The sequence below is a fragment of the Lissotriton vulgaris genome, chromosome 5 (assembly GCF_964263255.1).
Source record: "Lissotriton vulgaris chromosome 5, aLisVul1.2, whole genome shotgun sequence".
Taxonomy (NCBI): Eukaryota; Metazoa; Chordata; class Amphibia; order Caudata; family Salamandridae; genus Lissotriton; species Lissotriton vulgaris.
The window spans coordinates 1616883434-1616904741 of record NC_141693.1 but is presented as its reverse complement, the minus strand read 5'-3'; positions in this window follow the sequence as shown (position 1 = coordinate 1616904741).

Here is a 21308-nt window from a genome sequence, read left to right as displayed (position 1 = left end):
TTCCGAGAAAAGACTTCGTTTTTGAAGGGCTGTGGCAAAAAGAATTATTCTTCCCTCCCAATATGTCTTCGTCGGCGGAGGCAATGAAAAGCCGGGAGGCATTAGCTGATGCCATGTTCGTAAATCTGCCAACAGTCAGACCAGTTGCAGATAACAGAAGCAACATTAACCCCAATGTTGACCTTAAGTGGAAATTGAATAAACTGGAGAAACGTTTAAAGACTGAGATCACGAAGTGGTGGGAAAAACGTTCCCTTGAAAAATATCTGGAAGTGGGAAGAGTCCCGAGGGGGTTAAGGGTACTTATAGCACCATCATTTGAAAACCCTAACCCTCTCATGTTAAAAGAATGGGCCACTAACAACCTGGAGGCATCCAAGAATATGATTTGCATTCTGATTAAATATGCAGAAATCGACAGAATTGATATTCTTAAAGAAATTGAAACACTCAATAATGAACTGGATGCTCATAAAGAAACTGAATATATTAAAAAATATCGTGAGGAAATTGACACTCGTCTTAACAAACATCAAGAAACCATCAGCTTGCGCAAACAATACAAATTCGCCAGAGATAAACAAGATTATGAAACTGGGAGAATTTTTACGTTTGCGAGAAAATATGATACCATGAAAAGACAGGCAATGACACCGAAAGCCGTTCCCCCAGCAATTAATGAAAGTGGTGAAACAGTGGTATCAGAACAAGAATTAAGCTCTAATGCTAGCAGTGGTGGTTCAGACGACGAACAATCAGCGAGTGTTTCTGTAGCAGTACCCACTCATTATGCACCATCAGAAGAATTGTTTTTTTTAATCGAGGACAGGTTGAAAACTCTGCGACCAAAAACCCAACAGCAGCGGAACAAAAACGCAAACGCAAAAACCGCAAGTGCCACGAAAGAAGGAAATGCCGCAGGGAGAGGTTTCGCAAAAAGAGGGAGGGGCAAGAAATGGTAAATGTGTTAGAAACCAATAATGCCGTTTTGCCTATAAACCATGACTCTGGCAATACAGATATCATGGATAGTGAGCCTACCACCGGTCTTGACAACACAGTCATCAATTTATCTGATGAAGTTCTTTCCAAAGCAGAGATACAACTTCTGTCCTTGGGCCTATCCTTCTGTCCTAAGAATGGTTACAATTATGTACAAACCAGGATTGATGTATTCAAATTTATCCGTAAATTGAAGTTGAAAAAGCATTTTAAACTTGCAAATGCCCAGGAAAAAGCCACTAACATCAGTAGCTCCTTACATCCTTCTTCAATGTTCCAAGTGGCGGATATGGGGGCACTGCAGACGGCCCATGAACTGGCACTAGATGAGAGTTTTTCTAGCATCTGTACTCAAACTAAATGTGACAGAATGGGGGTGAGTATCAATGCACCGAGTGAAACCCCATTTAAACCTAAATCCACATTTATGCCCCTGATGCCGAAGGATGCTATTGACACTTTTAATGATATGATAACTGAGGATCTGAAGGCTTTGCAAATCAACACTTCCAGAAAAAACAAAAGACAAAAGTATATGGAAAAACAATACTTCAAGTTAATGAAAAAATTAAGGAACAATTCAAATTTGATTATCAATAAGGCTGACAAGGGAGGCAATATTGTCATCTGGCCAAAAGATCAATATTTGATTGAAGCTAATTGCCACCTTTTAAATCCATCTTGTTACCGAAAAGCACACTTTGGGGATGTACGTAACCTAAAAGAAAGGATCCATAAAGAACTAAATCAATGGAAGAGGGAAGGTCTTTTAACGAAGCAAGAATTGGGGTATTTGAAAGTTGATCATCCTTTGACCCCTACCATGTATTTAATACCCAAAATTCACAAACAATTGTCTCCAGTCCCAGGCCGACCTATAATCTTGGCCCAAGGAAGTCTTATGGAACCAATGTCAAAATATGTTGATTTCTTTTTGCAAAATTTTGTTGTTAATTTACCTTCCTACATCAAGGACACTGGACATTTTTTGTCTAAACTCAAAGAGATGGAATGGAGAGAAGGATACAGTTTGGTGGCCCTTGATATTAGTTCCCTTTATACCAGTATTCAACATGCTGATGGCCTTAACGCTGTACAACATTACCTTAATCAACGTAATCTTGTGTATAAAAAACATAATGAAATGTTGATTGCTATGATTAGGTTGTGTCTTATGAATAACTACTTCTTATTCAATAGGGAGGTTTACCAGCAGTTAAGAGGAGTGGCCATGGGGGCATGCTTCTCTCCAACCTATGCATGCTTGCATGTAGGGTGGTGGGAGGAGCATGTCCTCAGGCATATCCCGGATTTCGTCGATAATATCGTCCATTATTGGAGATTTATCGACGACATTTGTATGATTTGGAAAGGGGATGAGAAATCTGCCACTGAATTTGTTGAAATCATCAATAACAATAACTTGAACCTTTCATTTACTAGCCAGATCAGTAAAACCAATATCCAGTTTTTGGATGTTGATATTTACATCGTTAATAACACCTTAGCCACCAGACTCCACCGAAAAAATACGGCGGGCAATTCAATTCTGCACGCCTCTAGTGCGCACCCCAAACACCTCATAAAAAGTATCCCTTATGGGGAATTTATACGGATGCGCAGAATCTGTAGTTTAGAGTCTGATCTGAATACCTGTCAGGAAGAGGCAATTCAGAGGTTTGTAAAACGTGGTTATTTGCTGAATGATCTACTAACGGCTAGAGACAATGCCAACAGAACCAGTATTGAGAATGTTGAAGGAGAGGGCTTTGAGAATGAGAACGAGGATATAGATAATGCCCCCAAACATGACATCAACACGGTCAGTCTAATCACCACCTTCAATACTGAGGAAAGAAAAATAAGGGGCATCCTTAAGAAACATTGGCCCATCCTCCATACCGACATTAATCTGTCACCATTATTGCCCATTGAACCCTCCATCATATTTAGGAGAGGACCCTCGATGAGAGATTGCCTAGTAAAAACTAGCCCAGAAGTAAGCGATAACAAAGTTAAAATTTCAAACAAAAAGGGTTTCTATAAATGCATTTCATGCAGAGCGTGCAAGTTCGGGGTAAATACGGTGGAATTTCAATCCCCATTCAATCCCATGCCTACACTCATTAAAGATCTATATACATGCCGTACAGATTACGCTGTATATGTTTTGGAGTGTACGTGCAAACTTAAATATGTGGGAAGCACCAAGTTACAGGTGTTTAACCGCATATTGCAACATCTTAGGGCAATAGTGAATTCAGATTCCAACTATCCTGTTGCCCGGCACTTTGAACTTGTACACGCCAAAAATTTGAACCATCTTACCTACTTTGTTATCGACTCCATCCCCAAAAACATCCGAGGGGGGGACCGGGAAAGGATTCTGAGACAATTAGAGAGCAAATATATTGTCCTCTTAAATACCAGAATACCTAATGGGCTCAACAGGGGGGAAGATTTACAAGTTTTCCTGTAAATATACCAGTAATCAACCCCTTTGGCGCAATCTAGACTCAGACAACTTATGTAAATAATATCCTTTTTTCCACTGTAGTATGTGAACTCTGTTCTTCGAATGCCCTCCGTTTGTATCATTTATACATAGCACAGTGATTATGAGTTTAAAACTACTGGCAAAGCATTATCCTTTGCGATTTACTGTTGCTTTCATGCATTGGTCTTGGTACTTTCATTATATTTAGTCACTATGGCTATAGTGAACTTTAAGCATCAGCAGCAATGCCTATTTGTTTTTAACTGTGGTGGGTATCTATAAACACTGACGCAGGTACATTGTATTACATGTTATCCGGTGCTATGATTTGTTGCTTTCATAGCATACATGTACTTACTGCGAATTTAATATGCACTTTGGGCACTTGAGCACTTTTGATTTGATAACATAGATGGAGGTCTTGCACAATGTTAGTTGGATATGCCTTAATAATTTTTTGCACATACGTACTGACTGTTATAAAATGTAAAATGAATTAGTATTTTTTCATCTGGCATCATTGTATACACCTTGTAAATAATTTTACTAGATAATGCACTAGCACTTTATTCAGTTTCATGATTTATCTGAATTATTGGGATGCCCTGTGAATTGCTGTATTTTGTACATATGTGATAGGCAGTAGTAGTTTTTCTATGTCCATGACCCCGTAATCCGCTGTTATCATTTCTACCTCTATGTTTTCACAGTATTTAAACACCCCCATTGGTAATTTGAGGCCATGTGATCAAGGCCGTTTTTTGACGGCCGAAACGCGTCATGCCGATGGCGAGGGAAAAATAAAGCCACAATTTTGAAATCCACTCTTGGTGTTTTGTGAGATCTGTTCTGTGGTGGTGCGGGAAGACGCATTACAGGACCTTTGTTTCGATATATATATATATATATATATATATATATATATATATATATATATATATATATATATATATATATATATATATATATATATATATATATATATATATATATATACATATATATATATATATATATATATATGAAAAACAAGGGTGTCCCCATGGAGGCATCACACGTCGCACACCACCCCCGGCAGCAGCAATCACAGCGAGCACTCGCTTCCTCCGTCTTGCAATATGCCAAACGCGTTTCAAGCCGTAAGCCCTTTGTCAATGGCATGCAATCAGCACAGTGAGGCACTGAAATAGATTAGGAACATTTATTAGTTGATGAAGTCAACGCCCATGTGGGCGTGTGCAGGCACAGCATTCTGGTAAATGAAGTCCATATGCCTTAAACTCACATTCCCTGTATGACCAAGTGGATTCAGTGCCTCACAATGTCAAAATGTCACTGTGATTGCTGCTGCCGGGGGTGGTGTGCGGTAACTGTGCCACGTGTGATGCCTCCATGGGGACACCCTTGTTTTTCATAAATTTGCGGCTGGTCCGGCCGCGGAGAAGTCCCACCGCTGAACTAAGGCGGGTCCTGTGCTCGCTACTGTGGGCATGTTTAGGAGTGGAATGGGCCTCACCTCCGGAATACATTGGGAGCAACACAGTGAACTTTTGGCTGGCCTCCACCCAATCGGGTTGACATTTTGACATTGTGAGGCACTGAATCCACTTGGTCATACAGGGAATGTGAGTTTAAGGCATATGGACTTCATTTACCAGAATGCTGTGCCTGCACACGCCCACATGGGCATTGACTTCATCAACTAATAAATGTTCCTAATCTATTTCAGTGCCTCACTGTGCTGATTGCATGCCATTGACAAAGGGCTTACGGCTTGAAACGCGTTTGGCTTATTGCAAGACGGAGGAAGCGAGTGCTCGCTGTGATTGCTGCTGCCGGGGGTGGTGTGCGGTAACTGTGCCACGTGTGATGCCTCCATGGGGACACCCTTGTTTTTCATAAATTTGCGGCAGGTCCGGCCGCGGAGAAGTCCCACCGCTGAACTAAGGCGGGTCCTGTGCTCGCTACTGTGGGCATGTTTAGGAGTGGAATGGGCCTCACCTCCGGAATACATTGGGAGCAACACAGTGAACTTTTGGCTGGCCTCCACCCAATCGGGTTGACATTTTGACATTGTGAGGCACTGAATCCACTTGGTCATACAGGGAATGTGAGTTTAAGGCATATGGACTTCATTTACCAGAATGCTGTGCCTGCACACGCCCACATGGGCGTTGATTTCATAAATTTGCGGCTGGTCCGGCCGCGGAGAAGTCCCACCGCTGAACTAAGGCGGGTCCTGTGCTCGCTACTGTGGGCATGTTTAGGAGTGGAATGGGCCTCACCTCCGGAATACTGTGGGCATGTTTAGGAGTGGAATGGGCCTCACCTCCGGAATACATTGGGAGCAACACAGTGAACTTTTGGCTGGCCTCCACCCAATCGGGTTGACATTTTGACATTGTGAGGCACTGAATCCACTTGGTCATACAGGGAATGTGAGTTTAAGGCATATGGACTTCATTTACCAGAATGCTGTGCCTGCACACGCCCACATGGGCGTTGACTTCATCAACTAATAAATGTTCCTAATCTATTTCAGTGCCTCACTGTGCTGATTGCATGCCATTGACAAAGGGCTTACGGCTTGAAACGCGTTTGGCATATTGCAAGACGGCGGAAGCGAGTGCTCGCTGTGATTGCTGCTGCCGGGGGTGGTGTGCGGTAACTGTGCCACATGTGATGCCTCCATGGGGACACCCTTGTTTTTCATATATATATATATATATATATATATATATATATATATATATATATATATATATATATATATATATATATATATATATATATATATATATTCACAGAAAAAACCATAGGTTATAGTGGATATATAGTTAGGAATTTGCATTTACAAAACCTTGAAAATTCAATGAAAAAACCATTGGTTTTAGGCCATATATAGTTAGGAATTAGCATTTACAAAACCTTATTTTACTCGCATAAAACCATTGAAATTCCATATATAGTTAGAAGCGCTAACTATATATCGCGCACCCGCAATCCACTGCTGATGATGTCACATATTACATCATTCATGACATGGTCAGTGACATCACTGATGACATCACTGATGACATCTCAAATGACATCACTGATGACATCACTGATCACAACATCCAGTGATTGTATGTGTCTGTAAAGTTTAAATATGTTTTACATATTGAAGAATGAGTGGATGTATAAGTGTCTGGATGAAGAATTTAGTAGGTGCATGACTGACTGTATGAAAGAGTGATTAAATGTGTCTCACTGAGTGCATGGGTTAGTGACTAAACTGTCTTAATTTGTGCATCAGTATGTTTGTTGTTGTGTAAGCTGCTGCATGTGTTGATCAGTAGCTATAAGAGTGGCCATATGGGTTATTGATTGGTTGCCCAAGTATTTGAATGGGAGGCTGAGTGTGTGTGTGGGTGGCTGGGAGGTGCGTGACTCTGTGCATAGATGTGTAAGCAGTTGATTCACTAGGAGTATGAGTTCAAGAGTGCATGTGGAAACAGCTATATGGGCGGTTGACTGTGCATGGGTGTGTTGGTGAGTGAATGGATTTCTCATTGCTACATGCGCAAGTAAGTACGTATGTAAAACACAATACATGTGAGAGTTGACATATATAAATAACTGAACATAAGAGCCAGTGAATGTGTGAGTGGCTGTATCAATCACTGTGAGCTTGTATCAGGGATTATATAAGAGAGTAAATATGTGTTATTATATGTTTGAATAAGTAAGATGTGTATAACTGTATAGTTGAGGAAATGGAGGTGTGATTGATTCTTTGCATGACTGACTAGGTGTGTGAGTAACTCCATGGATGAGTGACAGTCTGTGAGTGTCTGTTTATACTGAGTGTATGTAAGGTTATATTAGAGTCTGAAGAGGTTCATTGTATTATCACATGAGTGATGTGATCAGTGATGACAAATGAGATGTCATCAGTGATGTCATTTGAGTTGTCATCAGTGATGTCATCAGTGATGTCATTTGAGATGTCATCAGTGATGTCATTTGAGTTGTCATCAGTGATGTCATCAGTGATGTCATTTGAGATGTCATCAGTGATGTCATCAGTGATGTCACTGACCATGTCATGAATGATGTAATATGTGACATCATCAGCAGTGGATTGCGGGTGCGCGATATATAGTTAGCGCTTCTAACTATATATGGAATTTCAATGGTTTTATGCGAGTAAAATAAGGTTTTGTAAATGCTAATTCCTAACTATATATGGCCTAAAACCAATGGTTTTTTCATTGAATTTTCAAGGTTTTGTAAATGCAAATTCCTAACTATATATCCACTATAACCTATGGTTTTTTCTGTGAATTTCATTGGTTTTTTAATAGCAAATATGAAAAGCTTTAAAATGTAAAGTACGTGATAGATAAAAACATTTTCGTATTTATGCACGCTGATGTGCTTTGAACGCTGCCCCCCTCCCCTCTTTTGTCTTAGTAGTACTCTCTCTTTGCAGATACTGAAGGGTAGTTAACGCAGGCCTTTACCCCCGTTGTAATCCGTCGTGCCTCCTTGTCTCTCCATTTGATTGATTGTTGTCCAAGCATTTACTGTTTTAGAATTGGTTCTCTTTGGATCATTCTCTATTTACAAACAAGCACAAAGTCGCAATACTCTGTTTAGTCTTTGCAGATCGTGAAAAATCGTGTAAAAAAATAAAAGTAATCGAGCAAAATCAGTAGGCCACTAATTGGATCTCTTTTTGACCTCGCTAAAATAGAAATATTATAAACAACCCTTCATGAGAAATACGAAAATAGTGAGATGAACTGAGCTCCACACCATGAGGGCTGCAAGACAGCTCGGCTCCGTCACCCACCCCGCCCAAAATAACGACAAACCCTATGCAAATATTAAAAATATAGACAACACACCAGCAAAGAAACAGGGTAAAACATTTTATTAAATAACTATTTACATAACGTTGGTTTATAAGATGATGTCAGTAGTGGACCGTTGTGTGAATAGGTCGGAAGCAGCACAAGGCGCCAAGATCCGGATGGAAAGTCCTGGATATTGGGTGCCATAGTTCAGAGTTCTGAGTTTGAGCCTTTTTCAATGCCTGTGCTTTGTTGTTTCCCCTCCATCAAAAACAAAAAAAATATATAAAACTGTGCAAAAATACAAAAAAAACAAAAAATGTTTACAAAAGCAGTGCTTGTAAGACTGTCTGAAGCTTATTTCCACCTACTGCAGCTTCACTATTCCAAAGTAAGTGAGGGTCGTTTGTGGACCTGACTGCATTTGAAAACAATGTTATATGGTACCTCCCTAAACTGCTTGACGGAGGCCCCCGAGGGGCGGTGTGATGACACGGACTCGGAGAAGACGCTTGGCTCCGACCCCCTCCCCAAGTCTTATAGCACTGGTGTAGCCTGAGATCGCCCCCGACATAGGCGGCCGGCTCCCGGGGTCCGGCGGAACTTTTTGCCTTTTGATGACTCTTCTATTCTGGACTTTGTCCCACAATCCGTTTGACCTGAAGACACGCTGTAGTGGGGCGCCCCTTTACCGTTTTAGTTGCCATTCCGCCCGCTTTTGCTACACTGTGCCTCTTCCGCCATTCAGCTGTTTACCGCCCGCTCTTGCGACTACAGCGTCTCGCTCACCATGTAGTTAAGTTGCTCCCGCTCTTGCGGTGCAGCGATAGGCGGCTGCCACAGGACTCTCAAAATGGCGGCCGGCTCTTCGGTTTTGGGCCTGGTCCACTAAAATGGCCCTGGGACACCTTGGAACTCGGACGCTTCCCTGATAGGGCTTGGGTCCCATTCTCGAAAAGCGTCCCCTCAGCCGTGAAGATTCTACAAAAGTCTTGGGGGCCTCCGACTCCCGCAGGCTTCTGGTGGGGAGCGGCTGCCATGATTGCTCGTGGAATGGCCACGACGGAGCTACGAGATGGTAGTGGTCTCATGCTGACGCCAGCTTTAGTCTGAAACATCCAGAAACACTATAGACTACCAATTCGATCAGTTCCGGTAGCGCCCCAACATGACCCGGAAGAGAAGAATTTGCCCTCCCCTCTTTGACTGATGGTTCTTGTTGCCTGTCCCCTCTGTTGTCATTTAACAGAACTTTTTGGACTGCTGAAAGGGGTTGTGTTCTGAACGCTGGTTGGTGGAGACATTTAGACTATATTCTTGACCTACGTTGTCGCGTAATGCGTTTTATGACACGCCGCGTTAGCGCACCCGGAAGTGATCCGAGGCGCGGCGCGCAGCGCGTAACGTAAGCATAACAGGTCATGTGACTTGTTAATTAAACTTTTCATTGGTTCATTTTACTTTTGTTAATTTAATGATGAAAAGCTTGGTCATATGACCTAAAAATTACGCTTTTTATTTTTTTCGAACATTATTTTTTTTTCAAACATATGTTATAATATTCCAGGCTAATGTACTTTCCCGGAAAATTTACAACTGTCCTGCAAGTAAAATATATTCCTTTTTCGAGAAAAAGGGCGTTTTTTCGTTCCATGACGGAGCCGTTGAGTAAGAGAGACTCGGCCTGCTGTCTTAGTCGCCGATACGCCTGATTATCAGATTCTTATCGATCACTTTATGTTGCAGAAATGAAAAACCCAACTGCCCTTGACCATTTATCTTTACTGCGTTCCTACATATTATACCTTTTATCCGTCATGTAATTGGACTGCTTTATTTCACTTGCCTTTTACTGATTCGAAAACAGTGACTAAAAGTAAAAACTTTACCAATGTAAATACTACTACCGTGTTTTGTTTTAAAAACCTTTATTGTGAAAATATCAGTATACAAATACGGGCCTATAACCACGTGGGCCGGCCACGGAGCAAACTGAAATCGTATATGATGAGGAGACATTTACACTGTAGAGGAACGTAACGAGCGGGCCATTAGGTTGCAAGAACTAAGGTGTCTAACAGTTGCGGAATCGGTGGACGTACATTTTGTAATTAAAATAAGACAGGGCCACTTACAATAACATTTTCTAGATATACATTTGCGGGCAAGGAGTTACGAGTCCCATTTATACCGGCGCCATTTTGGGCGAGGCCGGGCAGGTCCAAGATATAGTCAAAATGTCTTCACCAACAATCGGCCAGACCAGAACCCCTTTCGGCCCTTTATGCTACAAGATGGTGTCTTCCATTCAGAAAATATTGTTGGCAGCATTTTGAAAGGAAAGATAAACAGCTGTTCTCCTAGTGAGTCTCACATTGTTACATTTAGGAAGAATGTTGAAGAGTAATATGTGGAAAATCTGAAGCCATTTTTCTACAAACTCTCAATCAGCCTAAGTCATGGGCGATCTTTGTACACACCAGGGCAATAGTGAAGCTGCAGCAGGTGCAAAGGAGCTTCAGACAGTCTTACAAGCACTGCTTTTCTAAACATTTTTTTGTATTTTTGCACAGTTTTATATATTTTTTTTTGTTTTTGATGGAGGGGAAACAACAAAAAACAGGCATTGAAAAAAGCTCAACAGTGCAGGGCGCCTTGTGCTGCTTCCGACCTATTCACACATCGGTCCACTACTGACATCACCTCATAAGCCAACGGGGCACCCCACACTGACTTTCGGCGCAGCATTGTAGGATGGCCACACCAGTGCGGCAACTTGCTGGACACCACCTCGGTGCCATCCGGATCTCGGAGCGTTCGAGTCACTGTACCGCAAGAGTGACCGGAACTCAGCTAGTCACGCCGTCTTTCGGCGCAGCATTGTAGGATGGCCACACCAGTGCGGCAACTTGCTGGACACAACCTCGGTGCCATCCGGATCTCGGCGCGTTCGACTCACTGTACCGCAAGAGTGACCGGAACTCAGCTGGACACGCCGTCTTTCGGCGCAGCATTGTAGGATGGCCACACCACTGCAGCAATTTGCTGGACACCACCTTGGGCAACAGTGAAACTGCAGCAGGTGCAAATAAGCTTCAGATAGTCTTACAAGCACAGCTCAGAACTCTCAACTATGGCACTCAATATCCAGGACTTGCCATTCGGATCTTGGCGCCTTGTGCTGGTTCCGACCTATTCACACATCGGTCCACTACTGACATCACCTCATAAGCCAACGGGGCACCCTACGCCGACTTTCGGCACAGCATTGTAGGATGGCCACACCAGTGCAGCAACTTGCTGGACACAACCTCGGTGCCATCCGGATCTCGGCGCGTTCGACTCACTGTACCGCAAGAGTGACCGGAACTCAGCTGGACACGCCGTCTTTCGGCGCAGCATTGTAGGATGGCCACACCAGTACGGCAATTTGCTTGACACCACCTCGGTGCCATCCGGATCTCAGCGCGTTGTGCTGCCTTCGGCCTATTCGCACATCGGTCCGCTACTGACGCCGCCTCACGTGCCAACGGATTTTCTACGGTTTTTGTAGCCCTATGCCGCATAACAGGTCATGTGACTTCTTTATAAAACTTTTCATTGGTTCATTTTACTTTTGGTTTCCTAAAGATGGAAGGCTTGGTCATATGACCTAAAAATAACACTTTTCATTGGTTTAGAACATTTTTTTTTCCCAAACGATGAAAGCCCCACCTTGTTTCTGGATCATTCAGACTGAAGCTGGCGTCAGCATGAGAGCACCACCATCTCGTGGCTCCGTCGTGGTCATTCCGCGAGCAATCATGGCAGCCGCTCCCCACCGGAAGCCTGCGGGAGTCGGGGGCCCCCAAGACTTTTGTACAATCTTCACGGCTGAGGGGACGCTTTTCGAGAATGGAGCCCAAGCCCTAGCAGGCAAGCGTCCGAGTTCCAAAGTGTCCCAGGGCCATTTCAGTGGACCAGGCCCAAAACCGAGGAGCCGTCCGCCATTTTAAGAGCCATGTGGCAGCCGCCTATCGCTGCACTGCAAGAGTGGGAGCAACTCAACAACATGGTGAGCGAGACGCTGTAGCCGCAAGAGCGGGCGCAACTCAGCTAGATGGCCGCCACCTGGGGAGGCCCGTTCACGCCGCCTCCCCCACGCCCCCCCCCGGGCCGCCGCACGCCAATTTTCGGAGTAGCATTGTAGGATACCAAAACCAGTGCGGCAGTTTACTGGACATCACCTGGGTGCCTGTCGTACATGTTGTGTCAGCCATGTGACACTGGACACAGACCGCTACTGACGAGGCCTCCCCCCGCACCACCCGGGACGCCCCACGCTGTTTTTCTGTGCTGCATTGTAGGATCCCTAAACCAGTGCGGCACCCAGGCGACATCACCTGGGTGCCGTCCAGAACTCTGCACGTCGTGCTGCCTTGGGACTATTCGCACAAAAGACAGCTTCTAACCATTGTTGCTTTTTGTGTTGAGAAATGTTTAAATGTTTTTAGTTTTTGTTCCGTTCGTTAAAGTTAATAGTTAATAAAGTTTTATAACCTTACTTTGTTGGAGTGTTATCTATTTTTTTAAAAACGGGTGAATGGGGCCTTGAATCGGGTTATTGTCATGTGTGGGCTTTGGAAGTGTGCTGCTGCAGGATCGGACATTTCAAACACAAATGCACGTTCTTTTTCTTACCTTTCCGAAGCATGGAGCGCAATAGCAAGCAGAGAAAGGGTGATGCACGTGTTGAACACTACCTGACCTAGCAAGTTGCTGGCAGTGCCCCCCCGCCCGCTCCTGAAAGAGGAAACACACACACCGCCGCTCCGAGTACTTCACAAATCTTTAAAAGACCATGCGCTTGTTCATGAGGCTTAAATGGTTTATCACCTCTTCTAGAACCCCTGCATCGACCCTCTGACGTTTCCTGGAAAAATTACCATGTAACACAATACCAAGCCCTGTCAGCTGAAACCCCCAAGGAATCGTGGGCATATTATCAAGGGGGTTTATCTCCGCTTTTTTGGCTTTAAAAGCCTTGAAAGCGGAGATAAAATTATCTCCCTATTACCAAGCTGTCGCTAACACCAGTTAGTGACAGCTAAAAGGAGATAGCGACCATCTTGGGCCCCGCTTTGCATGTCAGTAATACTTATCACTAATGACATGCAAAGTGGCGTGCCAAGATGTTAGCGACTGGAAACAGTCCCTAACATCGCTACCTTCTATTACCAACTTTTGGAGATATTCGCGCTAAGCGCGAATATCTCCAAAATCTAACACCTGCCCTGAGCAGTTCTTAGCCATGTTATCCAATGGGAGGTGGATAACATGGCTAAGAGCATTTGCTCGATAATACATGAATATCTCTGACTTTTCTGCGATAATAGCAAGGTTTATCTGCGATAAAAATCGCCGATGTACGGCGATAATTTTTGTCTCTAAACAAGTTAGAGACAAAAATTATCGCTAGTTGTTCGTAATATGCCCCCGGGTTTTTGCTTGCAGAAATCGGGAGGCGGGAGACTAGCACTGAAATCAGTAGTCACACGCCTGAATCGGGAGGATTGGCATGTCTGAATTCTCTACAGCTGGGGCCATAAACTACATCCGCAGGGTTAGGTGATAGCCTGGGACCAGCCTGGCATCTAAAATGGCTGCCGTGCACGACAAAATTGTGGCATTGGAAAAAAGGCAAGATGGCGCAGCCGCTGGAAGAGATGTATCAACATATATCAGCCTCCTCAGCCACCCTCAGGAAACATAGGGGATTAGGATACGTCTCCCGCACCCCCTTATACCTAGTACTTTAATTAACGAAGCACAAAATGGCGAATTCCCGTTTCGCTACCAGTTTGCGGCCCAGTTCGCGGCCCGTGAAGCGCTTCTACCGTGAAAAATCATTTTTTTTTATTTTCCCCACGGGACCCTTTAATAACCCCAACAACATTCCTAGGGGGTCAAGAGGGGGATACCTTGCCCCCTTTCATTAAATTCCCCCTTAGTTTTTCACCTTTTCTTCTCTCTCGATCCTACCGAGAGACAAGATGGCGGCCGCTCCGGACTGTCACGCAGCAAAAAAAAAAAAAAGCTCACGCACAGCCGCTGGAAGAGATGTATCAACATATATCAGCCTCCTCAGCCACCCTCAGGAAACATAGGGGATTAGGATACGTCTCCCGCACCCACTTATACCTAGTAATTTAATTAACGAAGCACAAAATGGCGAATTCCCGTTTCGCTACCAGTTTGCGGCCCAGTTCGCGGCCCGTGAAGCGCTTCTACCGTGAAAAATCATTTTTTTTTTTTTTTTCCCCACGGGACCCTTTAATAACCCCAACAACATTCCTAGGGGGTCAAGAGGGGGATACCTTGCCCCCTTTCATTAAATTCCCCTTTCGTTTTCCACCTCTTCTTCTCTCTCGATCCTACCGAGAGACAAGATGGCGGCCGCTCCGGACTGTTTAGAATGTTGACAGACACCGGAGAGCCAATCAGCTTTCTGCGCGCAAAGTTCCGATAAGCGAAAAGTAAGCGGACCGGATCGCTGCCCAGAGCGCTGTTACAGATATATATCTTGGTTTGAACGTTAATTTCTCAAAAACTACTGGAGCACATATATTGAGACCTAGCAAAGGCACATCGGGCTAACAGTCCCTACAATTTTGCCAAGTTTCGTGCAAATCCATTCAGCCGTTCGAGCTAAAAGTGAGTCCAACCGCCCTATGGAAAAATGAATGGAAAAAACGCGTTTTGGGACCCCCCTTTTTTCTCAGCCCCCCCTTGACGAAACTCCACCAAATTTTCAGGGGCTGCTCAGAATCAAAATGTGCCATTTTCCTGAAAATTTCAGCCGATTCCGTCCACAAACGCCAAAGTTATTAGACATAGAATTTTCAAAAGTCCCATAGAGAAAAAATTCTAACTATATATACCTACTGGCTATCGCCAGTAGGTAATATATATATATACATATATATATATATATATATATATATATATATATATATATATATATATATATATATATATATATATATATATATATATATATATATATATTTTATATATATATATATATATATATATATATTTAAACACACAAAGTTTGCCACGATTTGAGTAGCCCAAACAGCTCCGTATTTTATGCAGTGAGGTCACAGCCAGCTCTCAGTCACCAAGCTGGCAAAGTGCAATTTTCATGGCTCTACGCGTTTCGAAATCCCTTTCTTTTTCACGAGCCTGGAAGGTACTGCAACAACAGCCAAGGTTTTGGATCAACTGCTTTTTTATTTAAATAGACCCCGCCTTTCTGAGCAGAGTCTGCAGCTTGCACAGGTGTGTGCCTTAGTGCATCATGGTATTTGCAGTTCAAAAACCTCACAATATTTCCCAAGTGGGTGTCGCAGTTGCAGAAAATTAAATTCAAAGTGTCCCCCAAGTGGGTCATTGTCAGTCTGATAACAGAGCCGGCTGCTTTAAACAGAGCACTCACTGGTAAACGGAATTGTCCTTAGTGCAGCGCCAGCATTTTCAGCGCCGCAGGTCCGTGTTCAGCGGATGGGCTTCCTCGCGACTCGGACAGAGCCGCTGTTAATTAAACACACAAAGTTTGCCACGATTTGAGTAGCCCAAACAGCTCCGTATTTTATGCAGTGAGGTCACAGCCAGCTCTCAGTCACCAAGCTGGCAAAGTGCAATTTTCATGGCTCTACGCGTTTCGAAATCCCTTTCTTTTTCACGAGCCTGGAAGGTACTGCAACAACAGCCAAGGTTTTGGATCAACTGCTTTTTTATTAAAATAGACCCCGCCTTTCTGAGCAGAGTCTGCAGCTTGCACAGGTGTGTGCCTTAGTGCATCATGGTATTTGCAGTTCAAAAACCTCACAATATTTCCCAAGTGGGTGTCGCAGTTGCAGAAAATTAAATTCAAAGTGTCCCCCAAGTGGGTCATTGTCAGTCTGATAACAGAGCCGGCTGCTTTAAACAGAGCACTCACTGGTAAACGGAATTGTCCTTAGTGCAGCGCCAGCATTTTCAGCGCCGCAGGTCCGTGTTCAGCGGATGGGCTTCCTCGCGACTCGGACAGAGCCGCTGTTAATTAAACACACAAAGTTTGCCACGATTTGAGTAGCCCAAACAGCTCCGTATTTTATGCAGTGAGGTCACAGCCAGCTCTCAGTCACCAAGCTGGCAAAGTGCAATTTTCATGGCTCTACGCGTTTCGAAATCCCTTTCTTTTTCACGAGCCTGGAAGGTACTGCAACAACAGCCAAGGTTTTGGATCAACTGCTTTTTTATTTAAATAGACCCCGCCTTTCTGAGCAGAGTCTGCAGCTTGCACAGGTGTGTGCCTTAGTGCATCATGGTATTTGCAGTTCAAAAACCTCACAATATTTCCCAAGTGGGTGTCGCAGTTGCAGAAAATTAAATTCAAAGTGTCCCCCAAGTGGGTCATTGTCAGTCTGATAACAGAGCCGGCTGCTTTAAACAGAGCACTCACTGGTAAACGGAATTGTCCTTAGTGCAGCGCCAGCATTTTCAGCGCCGCAGGTCCGTGTTTAGCGGATGGGCTTCCTCGCGACTCGGACAGAGCCGCTGTTAATTAAACACACAAAGTTTGCCACGATTTGAGTAGCCCAAACAGCTCCGTATTTTATGCAGTGAGGTCACAGCCAGCTCTCAGTCACCAAGCTGGCAAAGTGCAATTTTCATGGCTCTACGCGTTTCGAAATCCCTTTCTTTTTCACGAGCCTGGAAGGTACTGCAACAACAGCCAAGGTTTTGGATCAACTGCTTTTTTATTTAAATAGACCCCGCCTTTCTGAGCAGAGTCTGCAGCTTGCACAGGTGTGTGCCTTAGTGCATCATGGTATTTGCAGTTCAAAAACCTCACAATATTTCCCAAGTGGGTGTCGCAGTTGCAGAAAATTAAATTCAAAGTGTCCCCCAAGTGGGTCATTGTATATATATAAAATTTCTATGGCAAAATGAAACCCCTCATTTTGTTCCTTTTCAAATTAAATGTATTAAGTGTTACCACTTCATTCCAATCAAGATGACTTCAGGTGTGCCATACTTTTGTCATAAGTAAGACTGTTAGCGTTCTAGTTGTTCTTTAGAACACTCTGGGACATTCTGTCATTGGGCTATAGTTGGGCTTCATCTGGCTGATATTTGGGCTACATTTGGGCTCTTTTGTCTCTGGTGGCCATCTTGGGAGACTGCATATCAGAATTTTTTTAATGAAATATAAGAGGATTTGAGAAGTCACTCAAAATGTGCCCTAATTTTTCTTTCTTCAGCACTAATCATAATTTCTATGGCAAAATTAACCCCCTCATTTTGTTCCTTTGCAAATTAAATGTTTTAAGTGTTAACACTTTATTTAAATCAAGATGACTTCAGGTGTGCCATACTTTTGTCATAAGTAAGACTGTTAGCGCTCTAGTTGTTCTTTAGAACACTCTGGGACATTCTGTCATTGGGCTATAGTTGGGCTACATCTGGCTGATATTTGGGCTACATTTGTTTTTTTTTTTGTCTCTGGTGGCCATCTTTGGGCTACATTGGGCTACATTGGGCTACATTTGGGCTCTAACATATATATAGCCCAATGTAGCCCAATATATATTTTTTCAAAGTTAATTTTCGTAAAAACCACTGGAGCATATATCTTGAGACATAGCAAAGGCACATCGGGCTACCAGTCCCTACAATTTTGCCAAGTTTCGTGGAAATCCATTCAGCCGTTCGGGCTAAAAGTGAGGTTGACCGCCCTATGGAAATTAACATGGGGAAAACACATTTTGGGACCCCCTTTTATCTTGGCCCCTGCTTAACGAATCCCCCCCAAACTTTTGGGGAAGTACCGGAGCGCCGCGAGGCAAATTTGAGGAAATTTTCAGGTAGATTCCTCAACCGGCGCCAAAGTTATTCCCAATAGATTGTTGAGATTTTGCACTGAAAAAAATCCTAACTATAACTACCTACTGGCGACCGCCAGTAGGTAATATATATATATATATATATATATTCCAACAATGTTTAAATCCCCGAGGGAAAAAAAAAAAAAAAAACAATGGTCACACCTGAAAACTTGATTTCTGCTCCTTTAATGGTGAAAAAACAGCGGCTTGTGGCATAATCCCGACATGTTTCGTTCCAACATGGAAATTCTTCAAAGGTAAGCCTGGCTCTGAGCACAACCACTGTTCTTTATCCATGTTGTCCTTGGGGTTTGAGACATCTGCTCGAACCTATGATGCAAAAGAAACAGTTTTTAATTAAAACCCTCCAGTGGGTAGCGCATTGTGCTGTTGATTTTTCCAGCGCATGTTTGCACTGTGTATATGTCCCAGTCCTTTTGTTTCCCCATCCGATTTATGTTCAGTTTGTTTTCCGTTTCATTCATGTGTCTGTCCATGGCGTTATTTTTCCCATGTTGATTTGAAGTTTCAAGACACTTTGCTCGGACCCATGATTCAAAAGGCTGGTGCTTTCATCATTTGGCAGAACGTTTTCCAGGGTCAGTCCACGTTTAGAACTGACTCACAAACCAATATATATATATATATATATATATATATATATATATATATATATATATATATATATATATATATATATATATATATATATATATATATATATATATATATATATATTACCTACTGGCGGTCGCCAGTAGGTGGTTATAATTAGGACCACTTTTCCATAGGAAAAGCATTTTTTGATGTGCTTATAACGTTGGCGTCGTTTGACGAATCTTTATGAGATTTTCCAAAATGTTTCTCTTTTTACTTCAGCTCCTATCTTTAAAGTTTGGGGGCAATTCGTCAAGGGGGCTGAGAAAAAAGAGTGTCCCAAAACATGTTTTCTCCATGCAATTTCCATAGGAAAGTTTCGAAAATGCTACACGTCAAACTGCTGAACAGAATTATGCCAAATTTGGCAAGTAGAAAGGTCTTGGTCTAGAAAGCAAGATTTTGTTCACATGGGGTAAATCCGTTCAGTAGTTTTTGAGAAATATCAAATTTTACAGATATTATTATTTCAGAATTCTGACATCTGATTGGCTGAGGTGTTATGAGCTTGCAGCATATTGGCTGTGAACGGTTGAAACTAGGAAGTGTTGGCAGCCATTTTGTAACTCAGTTGAAAGGAGGAGGGGAAAAAAAGCAAAAAATTGTATAAGGGTATAGTAGGAACACTGTGGACTTACTTTAAGCAGTCTGTACGGTGCAGAGAGAGGGAGTTTGAATGTTTCATAGGCCGTGGAAATCATGTTCGCAGAACATTGGTAAGCGGTATTGCACCAAGGTTGTGTAGGCTTTGGAAAGCCCATTGGATATTGCGACAAGCGGTGTGTAGGGTGCACACACAGGTAGTGTGAATGTTGCGTAGGACATGGAAATCATGTCCGCAAAACAACGATGCGCGGTATTGCGGCATTGTGCAGTAGGCTGTGGAAATCATATCGGGAAAACAACAATGTGCCGTATTGGGCCTTTCTTTAATATAATGCGGAGTAATGTTTACTTATAATGCAGTGTTTACTTTTATGTTATATGTTATGTTATGTTATACTGTATTTGTAGAGCGCACAGCTACTCAAAGTATCCCGGCGCTGATTCCCAAGAAAGCCTCCCGCATAACTATTCAAGGAAAAACACAACCACATAAATATCCACAGGAGAGGCAAGGAGAAAGAAAAAGCCATCAGAAAAGTAGAGTTTTTAACTTCTTCTTTTAAACAACAGGGTCCGACACCTTCCGAAGAGACAAAGGGAGCTCATTCCAGGCAAGACCTGCTTTCCGGGTGAAAGAACAGCCACCTAGCCTGTGGCGATAGAACCGAGGGTTCTGTATTAGGAGTTGGTCAGAGGACCGCAATTGGCTAAAAGGTCTATAAAAGGCAAAGCGCTTCTGAAGATAGAGTGGGCCCAACCCATACAAAGCCCATTGGAAAATGGACAGCATTTTAAATTTAAGACGGGACTCAACTGGGAGCCAGTGCAGGTGGCGAAGATGGGCCCGCACGCTCTGCCTGGAAGAAAGTACCAGGAGGAGTCTCGCTGCCACATTCTGGACTACCTACTGCTTTCTGGTCAGATAGCCCAGGCATCCTACCAGGAGAGCATTGGCATAGTCCAGGCGGGAAAGGATCAGAGCCCGGACAACTGTCTTTTTAGCTCCAGCTGGCAAGAGGGGGAGGAATTTCCTCAGAATTTTCAGGGTGCCAAAACATGTCCCTGTTAACTTCTTGCAAAAAACACAGTTGATGGACAGAATGCAGAACAATGTCATACATTCACCCCAGTACAGGGATCTGGGCCTAAATCCATCATTTTTGTGCACTCCACACCACTCCAGTTCAGACATGGCCATATGCAAATCAGTCTGACCCTGTGCCTCATGGGAACAGTCCAGCCCGAACTGCCAAGCCATGCCTTCCCTGGACCGGAAACAAGCTTCCGAGGACCGGTTTCTGGCATTCCAGCCGTCTTCAGCTCGGCTTGCTTGAATCCAGTGGTGTGGAGAGCATGGGACTCACGTCTGAGCATACCCATCCCACTCGGGGTGACAAATGCAAAAACCACAGTTGATGGACAGAATGCAGAACAATGTCATACATTCACCCCAGTACAGAGATCTGGGCCTAAATCCGACGTTTTTATGCACTCCACACCACCCCAGTTCAGACATGGCCATATGCAAATCAGTCTGACCCTGTGCCTCATGGGAACAGTCAAGCCCGAACTGGCAAGCCATGCCTTCCCTGGACCGGAAAACAAGCTTCCGAGGCCCGGTTTCTGGCAATCCAGCCGTCTTCAGCCCGGCTTGCTTGAATCCAGTGGTGTGGAGAGCATGGGACTCACGTCTGAGCATACCCATCCCATTCGGGGTGACAAATGCAAAAACCACAGTTGATGGACAGAATGCAGAACAATGTCATACATTTACCCCAGTACAAAGATCTG